Source organism: Centroberyx gerrardi, chromosome 4 (assembly GCF_048128805.1).
Source record: "Centroberyx gerrardi isolate f3 chromosome 4, fCenGer3.hap1.cur.20231027, whole genome shotgun sequence".
Classification (NCBI taxonomy): Eukaryota; Metazoa; Chordata; class Actinopteri; order Beryciformes; family Berycidae; genus Centroberyx; species Centroberyx gerrardi.
Window position 1 is genome coordinate 35,871,898 of NC_136000.1, and position 12,509 is coordinate 35,884,406.

Consider the following 12,509-nt stretch of genomic DNA (forward strand, 5'->3'; position numbering starts at 1 on the left):
AGAAGAAAACCTAAGCTTTAATTTGATGTGCAACATGTTTGATTTGAAGCAGGTTTACCAGAAATACAGGAGGATACTTTAGAATATAAAACCAGTTGGCTGCAGGCCTTTTAAAAACAGCTGAATATAACCATAATTCATCAGTGTGCTGCTAGCCACCAGAAGGTTTAAAATGAACAATGATGGAGTCTATGAAAAGGTCTGAATCTGAGCTTTAAATTGAGGTGTCACTCCAGTAAATCAGATCATGCTAGCCTGAAAGACCAGGCTAAATATACAGAACAGATTTGACCTCTGACCCAGCTCTGAAAGCTGTGTGGTATTGACCACACTAAATGTCTGATTTTAAGCAGCCAGCTTGTGCTATGATGGAAAGCCAACAATTGATGGAAAGAAGAGAACCTAAGCTTTAATTTGATGTGCAACATGTTTGATTTGAAGCAGGTTTACCAGAAATACAGGAGGATAAGTTAGAATATAAAACCTGTTGGCTACAGGCCTTTTGAAAACAGCTGAATGTAACCATAATTCATCAGTGTGCTGCTAGCCACCAGAAGGGGTAAAATCAACAATGTTGGACTCTATGAAAAGGTCTGAATCTGAGCTTTAAATTGAGGTGTCACTCCAGTAAATCAGATCATGCTAGCCTGAAAGACCAGGCTAAATATACAGAACAGATTTGACCTCTGACCCAGCTCTGAAAGCTGTGTGGTATTGACCACACTAAATGTCTGATTTTAAGCAGCCAGGTTGTGATAGGATGGAAAGCCAACAATTGTTGGAAAGAAGAGAAACTAAGCTTTAAATTGATGTGCAACATGTTTGATTTGAAGCAGGTTTACCAGAAATACAGGAGGATAAGTTAGAATATAAAACCTGTTGGCTACAGGCCTTTTGAAAACAGCTGAATGTAACCATAATTCATCAGTGTGCTGCTAGCCACCAGAAGGGTTAAAATCAACAATGTTGGACTCTATGAAACGGTCTGAATCTGAGCTTTAAATTGAGGTGTCACTCCAGTAAATCAGATCATGCTAGCCTGAAAGACCAGGCTAAATATACAGAACAGATTTGACCTCTGACCCAGCTCTGAAAGCTGTGTGGTATTGACCACACTAAATGTCTGATTTTAAGCAGCCAGGTTGTGATAGGATGGAAAGCCAACAATTGTTGGAAAGAAGAAAACCTAAGCTTTAATTTGATGTGCAACATGTTTGATTTGAAGCAGGTTTACCAGAAATACAGGAGGATACTTTAGAATATAAAACCAGTTGGCTGCAGGCCTTTTAAAAACAGCTGAATATAACCATAATTCATCAGTGTGCTGCTAGCCACCAGAAGGTTTAAAATGAACAATGATGGAGTCTATGAAAAGGTCTGAATCTGAGCTTTAAATTGAGGTGTCACTCCAGTAAATCAGATCATGCTAGCCTGAAAGACCAGGCTAAATATACAGAACAGATTTGACCTCTGACCCAGCTCTGAAAGCTGTGTGGTATTGACCACACTAAATGTCTGATTTTAAGCAGCCAGGTTGTGATAGGATGGAAAGCCAACAATTGTTGGAAAGAAGAAAACCTAAGCTTTAATTTGATGTGCAACATGTTTGATTTGAAGCAGGTTTACCAGAAATACAGGAGGATACTTTAGAATATAAAACCAGTTGGCTGCAGGCCTTTTGAAAACAGCTGAATGTAACCATAATTCATCAGTGTGCTGCTAGCCACCAGAAGGGGTAAAATCAACAATGTTGGACTCTATGAAAAGGTCTGAATCTGAGCTTTAAATTGAGGTGTCACTCCAGTAAATCAGATCATGCTAGCCTGAAAGACCAGGCTAAATATACAGAACAGATTTGACCTCTGACCCAGCTCTGAAAGCTGTGTGGTATTGACCACACTAAATGTCTGATTTTAAGCAGCCAGGTTGTGATAGGATGGAAAGCCAACAATTGTTGGAAAGAAGAGAACCTAAGCTTTAAATTGATGTGCAACATGTTTGATTTGAAGCAGGTTTACCAGAAATACAGGAGGATAAGTTAGAATATAAAACCTGTTGGCTACAGGCCTTTTGAAAACAGCTGAATGTAACCATAATTCATCAGTGTGCTGCTAGCCACCAGAAGGGTTAAAATCAACAATGTTGGACTCTATGAAAAGGTCTGAATCTGAGCTTTAAATTGAGGTGTCACTCCAGTAAATCAGATCATGCTAGCCTGAAAGACCAGGCTAAATATACAGAACAGATTTGACCTCTGACCCAGCTCTGAAAGCTGTGTGGTATTGACCACACTAAATGTCTGATTTTAAGCAGCCAGGTTGTGATAGGATGGAAAGCCAACAATTGTTGGAAAGAAGAGAACCTAAGCTTTAATTTGATGTGCAACATGTTTGATTTGAAGCAGGTTTACCAGAAATACAGGAGGATACTTTAGAATATAAAACCAGTTGGCTGCAGGCCTTTTGAAAACAGCTGAATGTAACCATAATTCATCAGTGTGCTGCTAGCCACCAGAAGGGGTAAAATCAACAATGTTGGACTCTATGAAAAGGTCTGAATCTGAGCTTTAAATTGAGGTGTCACTCCAGTAAATCAGATCATGCTAGCCTGAAGGACCAGGCTAAATATACAGAACAGATTTGACCTCTGACCCAGCTCTGAAAGCTGTGTGGTATTGACCACACTAAATGTCTGATTTTAAGCAGCCAGGTTGTGCTATGATGGAAAGCCAACAATTGATGGAAAGAAGAGAACCTAAGCTTTAATTTGATGTGCAACATGTTTGATTTGAAGCAGGTTTACCAGAAATACAGGAGGATAAGTTAGAATATAAAACCTGTTGGCTACAGGCCTTTTGAAAACAGCTGAATGTAACCATAATTCATCAGTGTGCTGCTAGCCACCAGAAGGGGTAAAATCAACAATGTTGGACTCTATGAAAAGGTCTGAATCTGAGCTTTAAATTGAGGTGTCACTCCAGTAAATCAGATCATGCTAGCCTGAAAGACCAGGCTAAATATACAGAACAGATTTGACCTCTGACCCAGCTCTGAAAGCTGTGTGGTATTGACCACACTAAATGTCTGATTTTAAGCAGCCAGGTTGTGCTATGATGGAAAGCCAACAATTGATGGAAAGAAGAGAACCTAAGCTTTAATTTGATGTGCAACATGTTTGATTTGAAGCAGGTTTACCAGAAATACAGGAGGATACTTTAGAATATAAAACCAGTTGGCTGCAGGCCTTTTAAAAACAGCTGAATATAACCATAATTCATCAGTGTGCTGCTAGCCACCAGAAGGTTTAAAATGAACAATGATGGAGTCTATGAAAAGGTCTGAATCTGAGCTTTAAATTGAGGTGTCACTCCAGTAAATCAGATCATGCTAGCCTGAAAGACCAGGCTAAATATACAGAACAGATTTGACCTCTGACCCAGCTCTGAAAGCTGTGTGGTATTGACCACACTAAATGTCTGATTTTAAGCAGCCAGCTTGTGCTATGATGGAAAGCCAACAATTGATGGAAAGAAGAGAACCTAAGCTTTAATTTGATGTGCAACATGTTTGATTTGAAGCAGGTTTACCAGAAATACAGGAGGATAAGTTAGAATATAAAACCTGTTGGCTACAGGCCTTTTGAAAACAGCTGAATGTAACCATAATTCATTAGTGTGCTGCTAGCCACCAGAAGGGGTAAAATCAACAATGTTGGACTCTATGAAAAGGTCTGAATCTGAGCTTTAAATTGAGGTGTCACTCCAGTAAATCAGATCATGCTAGCCTGAAGGACCAGGCTAAATATACAGAACAGATTTGACCTCTGACCCAGCTCTGAAAGCTGTGTGGTATTGACCACACTAAATGTCTGATTTTAAGCAGCCAGGTTGTGCTATGATGGAAAGCCAACAATTGATGGAAAGAAGATAACCTAAGCTTTAATTTGATGTGCAACATGTTTGATTTGAAGCAGGTTTACCAGAAATACAGGAGGATAAGTTAGAATATAAAACCTGTTGGCTACAGGCCTTTTGAAAACAGCTGAATGTAACCATAATTCATCAGTGTGCTGCTAGCCACCAGAAGGGTTAAAATCAACAATGTTGGACTCTATGAAAAGGTCTGAATCTGAGCTTTAAATTGAGGTGTCACTCCAGTAAATCAGATCATGCTAGCCTGAAAGACCAGGCTAAATATACAGAACAGATTTGACCTCTGACCCAGCTCTGAAAGCTGTGTGGTATTGACCACACTAAATGTCTGATTTTAAGCAGCCAGGTTGTGATAGGATGGAAAGCCAACAATTGTTGGAAAGAAGAGAACCTAAGCTTTAATTTGATGTGCAACATGTTTGATTTGAAGCAGGTTTACCAGAAATACAGGAGGATAAGTTAGAATATAAAACCTGTTGGCTACAGGCCTTTTGAAAACAGCTGAATGTAACCATAATTCATCAGTGTGCTGCTAGCCACCAGAAGGGTTAAAATCAACAATGTTGGACTCTATGAAAAGGTCTGAATCTGAGCTTTAAATTGAGGTGTCACTCCAGTAAATCAGATCATGCTAGCCTGAAAGACCAGGCTAAATATACAGAACAGATTTGACCTCTGACCCAGCTCTGAAAGCTGTGTGGTATTGACCACACTAAATGTCTGATTTTAAGCAGCCAGGTTGTGATAGGATGGAAAGCCAACAATTGTTGGAAAGAAGAGAACCTAAGCTTTAATTTGATGTGCAACATGTTTGATTTGAAGCAGGTTTACCAGAAATACAGGAGGATACTTTAGAATATAAAACCAGTTGGCTGCAGGCCTTTTAAAAACAGCTGAATATAACCATAATTCATCAGTGTGCTGCTAGCCACCAGAAGGTTTAAAATGAACAATGATGGAGTCTATGAAAAGGTCTGAATCTGAGCTTTAAATTGAGGTGTCACTCCAGTAAATCAGATCATGCTAGCCTGAAAGACCAGGCTAAATATACAGAACAGATTTGACCTCTGACCCAGCTCTGAAAGCTGTGTGGTATTGACCACACTAAATGTCTGATTTTAAGCAGCCAGCTTGTGCTATGATGGAAAGCCAACAATTGATGGAAAGAAGAGAACCTAAGCTTTAATTTGATGTGCAACATGTTTGATTTGAAGCAGGTTTACCAGAAATACAGGAGGATAAGTTAGAATATAAAACCTGTTGGCTACAGGCCTTTTGAAAACAGCTGAATGTAACCATAATTCATCAGTGTGCTGCTAGCCACCAGAAGGGTTAAAATCAACAATATTGGACTCTATGAAAAGGTCTGAATCTGAGCTTTAAATTGAGGTGTCACTCCAGTAAATCAGATCATGCTAGCCTGAAAGACCAGGCTAAATATACAGAACAGATTTGACCTCTGACCCAGCTCTGAAAGCTGTGTGGTATTGACCACACTAAATGTCTGATTTTAAGCAGCCAGGTTGTGATAGGATGGAAAGCCAACAATTGTTGGAAAGAAGAGAACCTAAGCTTTAATTTGATGTGCAACATGTTTGATTTGAAGCAGGTTTACCAGAAAAACAGGAGGATAAGTTAGAATATAAAACCTGTTGGCTACAGGCCTTTTGAAAACAGCTGAATGTAACCATAATTCATCAGTGTGCTGCTAGCCACCAGAAGGGTTAAAATCAACAATGTTGGACTCTATGAAAAGGTCTGAATCTGAGCTTTAAATTGAGGTGTCACTCCAGTAAATCAGATCATGCTAGCCTGAAAGACCAGGCTAAATATACAGAACAGATTTGACCTCTGACCCAGCTCTGAAAGCTGTGTGGTATTGACCACACTAAATGTCTGATTTTAAGCAGCCAGGTTGTGCTATGATGGAAAGCCAACAATTGATGGAAAGAAGAGAACCTAAGCTTTAATTTGATGTGCAACATGTTTGATTTGAAGCAGGTTTACCAGAAATACAGGAGGATAAGGTAGAATATAAAACCTGTTGGCTGCAGGCCTTTTGAAAACAGCTGAATGTAACCATAATTCATTAGTGTGCTGCTAGCCACCAGAAGGGTTAAAATCAACAATGTTGGACTCTATGAAAAGGTCTGAATCTGAGCTTTAAATTGAGGTGTCACTCCAGTAAATCAGATCATGCTAGCCTGAAAGACCAGGCTAAATATACAGAACAGATTTGACCTCTGACCCAGCTCTGAAAGCTGTGTGGTATTGACCACACTAAATGTCTGATTTTAAGCAGCCAGGTTGTGATAGGATGGAAAGCCAACAATTGTTGGAAAGAAGAGAACCTAAGCTTTAATTTGATGTGCAACATGTTTGATTTGAAGCAGGTTTACCAGAAATACAGGAGGATAAGTTAGAATATAAAACCTGTTGGCTACAGGCCTTTTGAAAACAGCTGAATGTAACCATAATTCATTAGTGTGCTGCTAGCCACCAGAAGGGGTAAAATCAACAATGTTGGACTCTATGAAAAGGTCTGAATCTGAGCTTTAAATTGAGGTGTCACTCCAGTAAATCAGATCATGCTAGCCTGAAGGACCAGGCTAAATATACAGAACAGATTTGACCTCTGACCCAGCTCTGAAAGCTGTGTGGTATTGACCACACTAAATGTCTGATTTTAAGCAGCCAGGTTGTGCTATGATGGAAAGCCAACAATTGATGGAAAGAAGATAACCTAAGCTTTAATTTGATGTGCAACATGTTTGATTTGAAGCAGGTTTACCAGAAATACAGGAGGATAAGTTAGAATATAAAACCTGTTGGCTACAGGCCTTTTGAAAACAGCTGAATGTAACCATAATTCATCAGTGTGCTGCTAGCCACCAGAAGGGTTAAAATCAACAATGTTGGACTCTATGAAAAGGTCTGAATCTGAGCTTTAAATTGAGGTGTCACTCCAGTAAATCAGATCATGCTAGCCTGAAAGACCAGGCTAAATATACAGAACAGATTTGACCTCTGACCCAGCTCTGAAAGCTGTCTGGTATTGACCACACTAAATGTCTGATTTTAAGCAGCCAGGTTGTGATAGGATGGAAAGCCAACAATTGTTGGAAAGAAGAGAACCTAAGCTTTAATTTGATGTGCAACATGTTTGATTTGAAGCAGGTTTACCAGAAATACAGGAGGATAAGTTAGAATAGAAAACCTGTTGGCTACAGGCCTTTTGAAAACAGCTGAATGTAACCATAATTCATCAGTGTGCTGCTAGCCACCAGAAGGGTTAAAATCAACAATGTTGGACTCTATGAAAAGGTCTGAATCTGAGCTTTAAATTGAGGTGTCACTCCAGTAAATCAGATCATGCTAGTCTGAAAGACCAGGCTAAATATACAGAACAGATTTGACCTCTGACCCAGCTCTGAAAGCTGTCTGGTATTGACCACACTAAATGTCTGATTTTAAGCAGCCAGGTTGTGATAGGATGGAAAGCCAACAATTGTTGGAAAGAAGAGAACCTAAGCTTTAATTTGATGTGCAACATGTTTGATTTGAAGCAGGTTTACCAGAAATACAGGAGGATAAGTTAGAATATAAAACCAGTTGGCTGCAGGCCTTTTAAAAACAGCTGAATGTAACCATAATTCATCAGTGTGCTGTTAGCCACCAGAAGGTTTAAAATGAACAATGTTGAACTCTATGAAAAGGTCTGAATCTGAGCTTTAAATTGAGGTGTCACTCCAGTAAATCAGATTATGCTAGCCTGAAAGACCAGGCTAAATATACAGAAAAGATTTGACCTCTGACCCAGCTCTGAAAGCTGTCTGGTATTGACCACACTAAATGTCTGATTTTAAGCAGCCAGGTTGTGCTATGATGGAAAGCCAACAATTGATGGAAAGAAGAGAACCTAAGCTTTAATTTGATGTGCAACATGTTTGATTTGAAGCAGGTTTACCAGAAATACAGGAGGATAAGTTAGAATATAAAACCAGTTGGCTGCAGGCCTTTTAAAAACAGCTGAATGTAAACATAATTCATCAGTGTGCTGCTAGCCACCAGAAGGTTTAAAATGAACAATGTTGGACTCTATGAAAAGGTCTGAATCTGAGCTTTAAATTGAGGTGTCACTTCAGTAAATCAGATCATGCTAGCCTGAAAGACCAGGCTAAATATACAGAACAGATTTGACCTCTGACCCAGCTCTGAAAGCTGTGTGGTATTGACCACACTAAATGTCTGATTTTAAGCAGCCAGGTTGTGATAGGATGGAAAGCCAACAATTGATGGAAAGAAGAGAACCTAAGCTTTAATTTGATGTGCAACATGTTTGATTTGAAGCAGGTTTACCAGAAATACAGGAGGATAAGTTAGAATATAAAACCTGTTGGCTGCAGGCCTTTTAAAAACAGTTGAATATAACCATAATTCATCAGTGTGCTGCTAGCCACCAGAAGGTTTAAAATGAACAATGTTGGACTCTATGAAAAGGTCTGAATCTGAGCTTTAAATTGAGGTGTCACTCCAGTAAATCAGATCATGCTAGCCTGAAAGACCAGGCTAAATATACAGAACAGATTTGACCTCTGACCCAGCTCTGAAAGCTGTCTGGTATTGACCACACTAAATGTCTGATTTTAAGCAGCCAGGTTGTGCTATGATGGAAAGCCAACAATTGTTGGAAAGAAGAGAACCTAAGCTTTAATTTGATGTGCAACATGTTTGATTTGAAGCAGGTTTACCAGAAATACAGGAGGATAAGTTAGAATATAAAACCTGTTGGCTGCAGGCCTTTTGAAAACAGCTGAATGTAACCATAATTCATTAGTGTGCTGCTAGCCACCAGAAGGGGTAAAATGAACAATGTTGGACTCTATGAAAAGGTCTGAATCTGAGCTTTAAATTGAGGTGTCACTCCAGTAAATCAGATCATGCTAGCCTGAAGGACCAGGCTAAATATACAGAACAGATTTGACCTCTGACCCAGCTCTGAAAGCTGTGTGGTATTGACCACACTAAATGTCTGATTTTAAGCAGCCAGGTTGTGCTATGATGGAAAGCCAACAATTGATGGAAAGAAGAGAACCTAAGCTTTAATTTGATGTGCAACATGTTTGATTTGAAGCAGGTTTACCAGAAATACAGGAGGATAAGGTAGAATATAAAACCTGTTGGCTGCAGGCCTTTTGAAAACAGCTGAATGTAACCATAATTCATTAGTGTGCTGCTAGCCACCAGAAGGGTTAAAATCAACAATGTTGGACTCTATGAAAAGGTCTGAATCTGAGCTTTAAATTGAGGTGTCACTCCAGTAAATCAGATCATGCTAGCCTGAAAGACCAGGCTAAATATACAGAACAGATTTGACCTCTGACCCAGCTCTGAAAGCTGTGTGGTATTGACCACACTAAATGTCTGATTTTAAGCAGCCAGGTTGTGATAGGATGGAAAGCCAACAATTGTTGGAAAGAAGAGAACCTAAGCTTTAATTTGATGTGCAACATGTTTGATTTGAAGCAGGTTTACCAGAAATACAGGAGGATAAGTTAGAATATAAAACCTGTTGGCTACAGGCCTTTTGAAAACAGCTGAATGTAACCATAATTCATTAGTGTGCTGCTAGCCACCAGAAGGGGTAAAATCAACAATGTTGGACTCTATGAAAAGGTCTGAATCTGAGCTTTAAATTGAGGTGTCACTCCAGTAAATCAGATCATGCTAGCCTGAAGGACCAGGCTAAATATACAGAACAGATTTGACCTCTGACCCAGCTCTGAAAGCTGTGTGGTATTGACCACACTAAATGTCTGATTTTAAGCAGCCAGGTTGTGCTATGATGGAAAGCCAACAATTGATGGAAAGAAGATAACCTAAGCTTTAATTTGATGTGCAACATGTTTGATTTGAAGCAGGTTTACCAGAAATACAGGAGGATAAGTTAGAATATAAAACCTGTTGGCTACAGGCCTTTTGAAAACAGCTGAATGTAACCATAATTCATCAGTGTGCTGCTAGCCACCAGAAGGGTTAAAATCAACAATGTTGGACTCTATGAAAAGGTCTGAATCTGAGCTTTAAATTGAGGTGTCACTCCAGTAAATCAGGTCATGCTAGCCTGAAAGACCAGGCTAAATATACAGAACAGATTTGACCTCTGACCCAGCTCTGAAAGCTGTCTGGTATTGACCACACTAAATGTCTGATTTTAAGCAGCCAGGTTGTGATAGGATGGAAAGCCAACAATTGTTGGAAAGAAGAGAACCTAAGCTTTAATTTGATGTGCAACATGTTTGATTTGAAGCAGGTTTACCAGAAATACAGGAGGATAAGTTAGAATAGAAAACCTGTTGGCTACAGGCCTTTTGAAAACAGCTGAATGTAACCATAATTCATCAGTGTGCTGCTAGCCACCAGAAGGGTTAAAATCAACAATGTTGGACTCTATGAAAAGGTCTGAATCTGAGCTTTAAATTGAGGTGTCACTCCAGTAAATCAGATCATGCTAGTCTGAAAGACCAGGCTAAATATACAGAACAGATTTGACCTCTGACCCAGCTCTGAAAGCTGTCTGGTATTGACCACACTAAATGTCTGATTTTAAGCAGCCAGGTTGTGATAGGATGGAAAGCCAACAATTGTTGGAAAGAAGAGAACCTAAGCTTTAATTTGATGTGCAACATGTTTGATTTGAAGCAGGTTTACCAGAAATACAGGAGGATAAGTTAGAATATAAAACCAGTTGGCTGCAGGCCTTTTAAAAACAGCTGAATGTAACCATAATTCATCAGTGTGCTGTTAGCCACCAGAAGGTTTAAAATGAACAATGTTGAACTCTATGAAAAGGTCTGAATCTGAGCTTTAAATTGAGGTGTCACTCCAGTAAATCAGATTATGCTAGCCTGAAAGACCAGGCTAAATATACAGAAAAGATTTGACCTCTGACCCAGCTCTGAAAGCTGTCTGGTATTGACCACACTAAATGTCTGATTTTAAGCAGCCAGGTTGTGCTATGATGGAAAGCCAACAATTGATGGAAAGAAGAGAACCTAAGCTTTAATTTGATGTGCAACATGTTTGATTTGAAGCAGGTTTACCAGAAATACAGGAGGATAAGTTAGAATATAAAACCAGTTGGCTGCAGGCCTTTTAAAAACAGCTGAATGTAAACATAATTCATCAGTGTGCTGCTAGCCACCAGAAGGTTTAAAATGAACAATGTTGGACTCTATGAAAAGGTCTGAATCTGAGCTTTAAATTGAGGTGTCACTTCAGTAAATCAGATCATGCTAGCCTGAAAGACCAGGCTAAATATACAGAACAGATTTGACCTCTGACCCAGCTCTGAAAGCTGTGTGGTATTGACCACACTAAATGTCTGATTTTAAGCAGCCAGGTTGTGATAGGATGGAAAGCCAACAATTGATGGAAAGAAGAGAACCTAAGCTTTAATTTGATGTGCAACATGTTTGATTTGAAGCAGGTTTACCAGAAATACAGGAGGATAAGTTAGAATATAAAACCTGTTGGCTGCAGGCCTTTTAAAAACAGTTGAATATAACCATAATTCATCAGTGTGCTGCTAGCCACCAGAAGGTTTAAAATGAACAATGTTGGACTCTATGAAAAGGTCTGAATCTGAGCTTTAAATTGAGGTGTCACTCCAGTAAATCAGATCATGCTAGCCTGAAAGACCAGGCTAAATATACAGAACAGATTTGACCTCTGACCCAGCTCTGAAAGCTGTCTGGTATTGACCACACTAAATGTCTGATTTTAAGCAGCCAGGTTGTGCTATGATGGAAAGCCAACAATTGTTGGAAAGAAGAGAACCTAAGCTTTAATTTGATGTGCAACATGTTTGATTTGAAGCAGGTTTACCAGAAATACAGGAGGATAAGTTAGAATATAAAACCTGTTGGCTGCAGGCCTTTTGAAAACAGCTGAATGTAACCATAATTCATTAGTGTGCTGCTAGCCACCAGAAGGGGTAAAATGAACAATGTTGGACTCTATGAAAAGGTCTGAATCTGAGCTTTAAATTGAGGTGTCACTCCAGTAAATCAGATCATGCTAGCCTGAAGGACCAGGCTAAATATACAGAACAGATTTGACCTCTGACCCAGCTCTGAAAGCTGTGTGGTATTGACCACACTAAATGTCTGATTTTAAGCAGCCAGGTTGTGCTATGATGGAAAGCCAACAATTGATGGAAAGAAGATAACCTAAGCTTTAATTTGATGTGCAACATGTTTGATTTGAAGCAGGTTTACCAGAAATACAGGAGGATAAGTTAGAATATAAAACCTGTTGGCTACAGGCCTTTTGAAAACAGCTGAATGTAACCATAATTCATCAGTGTGCTGCTAGCCACCAGAAGGGTTAAAATCAACAATGTTGGACTCTATGAAAAGGTCTGAATCTGAGCTTTAAATTGAGGTGTCACTCCAGTAAATCAGATCATGCTAGCCTGAAAGACCAGGCTAAATATACAGAACAGATTTGACCTTTGACCCAGCTCTGAAAGCTGTGTGGTATTGACCACACTAAATGTCTGATTTTAAGCAGCCAG